This window comes from Lytechinus pictus, chromosome 2 (genome assembly GCF_037042905.1).
Source record: "Lytechinus pictus isolate F3 Inbred chromosome 2, Lp3.0, whole genome shotgun sequence".
Lineage (NCBI taxonomy): Eukaryota > Metazoa > Echinodermata > Echinoidea > Temnopleuroida > Toxopneustidae > Lytechinus > Lytechinus pictus.
In genome coordinates this window covers 16,044,072-16,050,315 of record NC_087246.1, presented here as the reverse complement: position 1 = coordinate 16,050,315, position 6,244 = coordinate 16,044,072, and positions in this window count along the sequence as shown.

The following is a 6,244-nucleotide window of genomic DNA, read 5'->3' as shown; positions in this document are numbered from 1 at the left end:
TACCTGATGAGATACGCCAGGGTCTGTTGCAGAAACTGAACAAATAATTTACAAGTCCCAAGTGTGTGCTCTGATTAGTAGAAAATCAAGGCATTTGACCTTTGGATTTGTGTTTAGTTTCATTGCATCTCTTTTTGCAACAAGTCCTAGTGAATGCTGCTCAAGTTGAAACAGTTTTAGCAATGACTTGGACCCTGATGATTGGTTGATTTTAACAAAGGCGTAAAGATTAGAGAAAAATATTGGTGAAGGTGTGATGAAGATCAATCAAAGGATGGGTTCTGATTTGGGGTTGTTGTTTTTTTAGTTTAAAATTTGTGACTTCAAAAAAGAGCAGCTTCTCCGTACATCGTGTGATATAAATTCCCAAAAATGTCATTTTCTCAAAATAATTGAAAATTATTTTATTTTGGCAGGGGATATATGGTCAGACACATCATATCATATCCCCTTCTAGAAGAAAAATATTTAAATTCATCATGTTCCATTAGAAAATTTGAATTTGTTTTACATGACATGGGGGAGATGCTCATGTCACAAATAAGGCAATTCCACAAAGTATGTATGTCCGACCCCATGTATGTGAGACCTTCATGAAATTTTCTGTCTCTGATTTTTGTCTCGCCTGCATAGCAGAGCGAGACTATAGGCGCCGCTTTTCCGACGGCGGCGGCGGCAGCGTCAACATCAAATCTTAACCTAAGGTTAAGTTTTTGAAATGACATCATAACTTAGAAAGTCTATGAACCTAGTTCATGAAACTTGGCCATAAGGTTGATCAAGTATTACTGAACATCCTGCCCGAGTTTCAGGTCACATGACCAAGGTCAAAGGTCATTTAGGGTCAATGAACTTTGATCATGTTGGGAAAATTATTTTCAAAATCTTAACCGAAGGTTAAGTTTTTGAAATGACATCATAACTTAAAAAGTATATGGACCTAGTTCATGAAACTTGGGCATAAGGTTAATCAAGTATTAGTGAACATCCTGCTCGAGTTTCAGGTCACGTGACCAAAGTCAAAGGTCATTTAGGGTCAATGAACTTTGGTCAAGTTGGGGGTATTTGTTGAATTACTATCATAACTTTGAAAATTTATGGATCTAGTCCATGAAACTTGGACATAAGGTTAATCAAGTATTAGTGAACATCCTGCCTGAGTTTCAGGTCACATGACCAAGGTCAAAGGTCATTTAGGGTCAATGAACTTTGGCCAAGTTGGGGGTATTTGTTGAATTACCATCATAACTTTGAAAATTTATGGATTTAGTTCATGAAACTTGGACATTAGGTTAATCAAGTACCACTGAATATCCTGTGCGAGTTTCAGGTCACATGACCATGGTCAATGGTCATTTAAGGTCAATGAACTTTGGCCGTGTTGGGGGTATTTGTTGAATTACCATCCTAACTGAAAGTTTATGGATCTAGTTCATAAAACTTGGGATATAAGAGTAATCAAGCATCACTGAACATCCCCTGTGAGTTTCAGGTCACAAACCAAGTCAAAGGTCAGTTAAGGTCAATAAACTTAGGCCATGTTGGGGTAATTGTTGAAGTGCCATCATAACTTTGAAAGTTTATGGATAGAGTGAATGAAATGTGGACATGGGTGTAGTTGACAGTCTTAAGTCTCCGTTCAAATGTCATTTATGGTCAATGAACGTGGTATTATGTCATTATATGAATGATGTTTTTGTGAATGATTATTTTATAGTAGTTTTCAAAGTTAGCACTGCTGCTATATTAAATTGCGTAATGCAGGCGAGACTGCCAGAGGCGTTCCACTTGATGTTTTTTATGACAGTCTGTAATGCTGCCAAATGACCATGACTTGGTCAGTTTATGAAGTGAAGCAAAACTTGAGAAAAATGGGGGTCGGACGTACAAAAAGGTTGATTGTTTTACGAAATTGCCCAATTCTAAACTTAAAACGAATACCTCTTATTCTTTGATGAATTTCATTGAACCTTAATATTTTCCTTTATTTCTCTGCATTTATTATAACTGTCTTGGTGTCAGAATTTATATTCTATACAAGCAGTTTGGTGGTCTTCTCAGATAGTCTAGTACCACATGATGGAGAAGACCCAGTTGGTCTACTGTCAATTTTGTCTAACCCACTTAGTCTACAGTCAGTCCGCAAGCCCCTGTGTTAATGAGCAAATGAGCAAGATTTATCCAAGTCCTCTCGTGGCTGAATTCATGTCCCTACAAAATCTCGTGAATTGTGAGACTTTCTTTCTCAAAGAATTTAACCACTTTCTCCTTGAGTAATATTGATAATTTTTGTACCATGGGCAAGAGTAATTATTACTCTTTTATATTAGTCATTTCTTTTGAATGAAATATTTTGATAAATAAGTGAATTTTTTACCTGAAAAGATGCATCAAACAGAATTTTCTTCCTCTGTTTTCACTTGCAAATTGTGCAACATTTTGTGTTTTAGGCACCAACATTATTTATATCATCAGAAAGCTCAAACTCTATACTTTCTTACAATGTCACTCTTGATATGTGGCATCTTTTAGATGGGTCAGCAGCCAGCTTTTTCCATCAAGATGCAAGACGAGATTTCTGAAATTTTTGAGTAACATAAAATCCAGAGTTCTGATTGGCTGAATAGCCTACTGTTTTCAAAACAAACAGGCGCGGGTAATTTGAAGAGATTACCACATGGTGAGTGTGACCTTGCAGAGGCCCAGTGTGGGGAACATTGGAATTTGCGTGGGTGTGTGGTCCCTATGACCAATCAGATCGCAGTATTCTTGTTTTTGAGCTGCAAAATGTACTTGGCCTATGAAAAGCTGGCTGCTGACCCATCTAAAATACATCTTCTTATAAAAATTATATCATATTAAAGCTTAGATCTTCAGCTTTATCATGATCTAAAAATCATTTGTGCCCAAACAGAAATTAAGTGTGAAAACAACAACTTTTGTTGCATGAAAAAAAAAAAATTGTTTCATGTTTTAGATCAAAAGTTTTTCCTATATTACAACATTCTTTTAAAAATCCAAACACATGATCTAAAAGAATGATTCTTCTTCTTTACAAAGATACCAAAAACATGAAATTTGGTCAATATTTAGAGCAGCAATGGCCGAATAAAAAGAGGTGTTTTGGTTCGCACCAAGCTCATTAACTATGCAAAAACCCTCTAGTCATGAATATCACTTGGATAAAAGAAGCTACTTTTTTAGGGCTTGCGGACTGACTGTCTAATTATTAGTTCAATCTCATGCCCAAACAGTCTAATTTCAACTCTGTGTACCAAAAGTTTGATTCATGAATAGTTAATCTGACTATATAAAGACTAAATGGTGTAGATCAAGTGGATATCAGTTTATTGCACGAAATGAGAAGCCTTATTGGAAATTAGTGTCAAATGGGCTAAATGGCAACTGAACCAATCAGGTAATAGACAAAATGGTTGTAGAGAAATTAGGATTAGACTATGAGGGAGGATACCACACATACCTCTAAAATTATGCTTAAAGCCCCCATCACACTTATTCCGAATCAAGCAGAATTGACCGGAATGAAAGGACTATTATTCGACCACCAGTTGGTCATTTTAATCTACTTCAAACACCGTTCGAAAATACCTCTCAAATGTTTTGAACATGACAAAAACCTTCAGGACGGCCAAAAGAAATGACAAAAATATTTTGTATGCACTCAGAATATTTAGAATGTCCAAGAATGTAGCACGAATTATCAATCTGACTCCATTGCGGTTCATTTTGACTAGTGTAAGATGACTCACCTGGTCCATTTACTGAATTTCAAGTCCAGTTTGGTGAATTCATAAGTTCCTCCCAAAAATTTCTAGATTTGTTGAATATTTTTTGCGTTCCAGCTTCTGCTTGATTCCTGCTGATTCCGAATAAGTGTGATGGGGACTTTAAGGAGAATGAAACCTTTGGAACAAGATAGCTTGTGTGAAAATAGAAAAATCAGAGAAACAGATCAACGAAAGTTTGAGAAAAAGCAGACCAATAATTAGAAAGCTATGAGCATTTGAATATTGGGATCACTGTTAAAGATAAATTCCAGTTTTAGTAACGATCTAAAAATGACTTTTTACAGAATCTAATATAATGACCACCTAAGTGTCTGTTTGTATGAATAAAAAATATGTGCCAAAGGATTCTGGAAGAAATTGTGTAATTGCTGAGAAATAAGCAAAATAAGCGCGGATTCGGTCACTTCCGTCGGGTCTTTATTTTAGCAATAATAATACACTGTCCCACGTGTGCCTATCTGTGTTGGTGATCTTCAGTGTGAACATTTTTCAGCGTAGATTTCAAGATTTCACAAAGTTCAGTTTATGTAACTGTACCAGATCTAGATCCTCGATGATATACTGACAATTAAGCCTTGTTTTACAGACTTTCTCATGAAATCAGTGTTTACTGCAAATACTGGAATTTCTCTTTAAATGCTATGGAGGTCCTCCTATTGGCAATGCAACAAAGATGTGTGATGTCACTTGTGAACAACTCTTCCCAACACTTAAGTATATGTTTCAACTGCCTTTTTTTTAATCACATCTATCAGTAGATCATGTGTTCTTTCTATAGGAGAGCATGTAATACAGATTTTCAAAGAATACATCATGGATGAAGAGTTTGTATCACCATAACTAAAAGGAAAAAGAGATTTTGGAGGTATTCTATAGTCGATCATAGGGAAGTTGTTCACATGTGACATCACACCTTGTCGCATTGCCAATGGGAGGATCTCCATAGCATTAGTGATTGCAATATTCAAATGCTCATAACTTTCTCATTATTCGTCCGATTTTTCTCAAACTTTCTTTGTTCTTATTCTTTGATTTTTCTGTTTCGACACAAGCCAACTTGTTCCAAAGGTTTAATTTCCCTTTAAAGGCCTAGAGTGGAGCTTAAAGGAAAAGTTCACCCCCCCTTAAAAGTTATTTACTTAAAAAAAGAAAAATCCAACAAGCTTTAACACTAAAAATATCATCAAAATCGAATGTACAATAAAATAAGTTATGACATTTTTAAGTTTTGCTTAATTTCACAAAACACCTGTATGCAAATGAGGGGACTAAATGACATCACTCACAATTTCTTTTGTATTTTATACATGATTTAATATTAAATATTCTCATTTTCTCTGCACTGTCTTGTTAAACAAGTTTTATTCCTCCCAGAACCTGTGGAATTACCATTCTTTACACACTTTATGGTTCAGTCAAGTTTGTCCTTATTGTCAAATCTGTAGAAAATGAAATATTGTTTAGTTCCAAAAACAAAATAGTGAGTGCCATCATCAAACCTTCTTTGCATTTCACTGAATTGTGCATATACATGTAACTGTTTTGTGAAAAATAAGCGAAACTTTAAAATGCTATAACTTTCTTATTTTACAACTGATTTCGATGAAATTTTCAGCACTATGATCATTTGATTTTTCTCTGTTGATTAAAATCCAAAGTTTTCTGGAGTGGATTTGACCTTTATTAAGTAAATTTGAGTAAGTTGAGTATTTGGTTAAGAAAAACCCAAATTAGCGGCTTTTGAAAATAGGCTTTATTTCTTAACGGCCTGAATTATGTAGCATCATAATGTGTCAGGAAGGTTGTCATTACATATAGATCCATAATGTTCTTGAGTTCCAGATGATGAATTCATTTTCTCAATTTTTTTTTTTTTTGCAGAAGAAAATGGCACCAACAAGTATTCAGTGCTCAAATGGATTGAGGCCGGGTGGGTGTTTCATAAAGCTGTTCATAAGTTAAGAGCGACTTTAAGAACGACTAGTGATTCTTTCTTACGCGCAAAACCCTCGCAAAATGAACAATTTTGTGTATATTATTACCCCAAGAAAGGATCACCAGTCGTTCTTAAAGTCGCTCTTAACTTAGGAACAGCTTTATGAAACGGCCCCCTGGAGCTCTTGACCTTGTTTTTGTGATATATTTCATTAGCTTTTATTTGGCCTAAATTGTTGTGTCAGGAAAAACTGTTACAAATAATCAGAATGCAGATAGTTTAAAAGCTGCGTAAAATATAAAGGCACTTAAAACATGGCAAAAAAGTCCAAAGCTGTACATTTCATCACTTACAACACACAGGAAAAGATAGTTATGATATATCTGTATTGTGATGCGAGTGAAGACACACTAATGCGTAATCTGGTAACAAGAAAAAAAATCAAATTACTCAGTGTACAAAGCTATGGAATTACAACGCTTCTGACACAGAATGATGC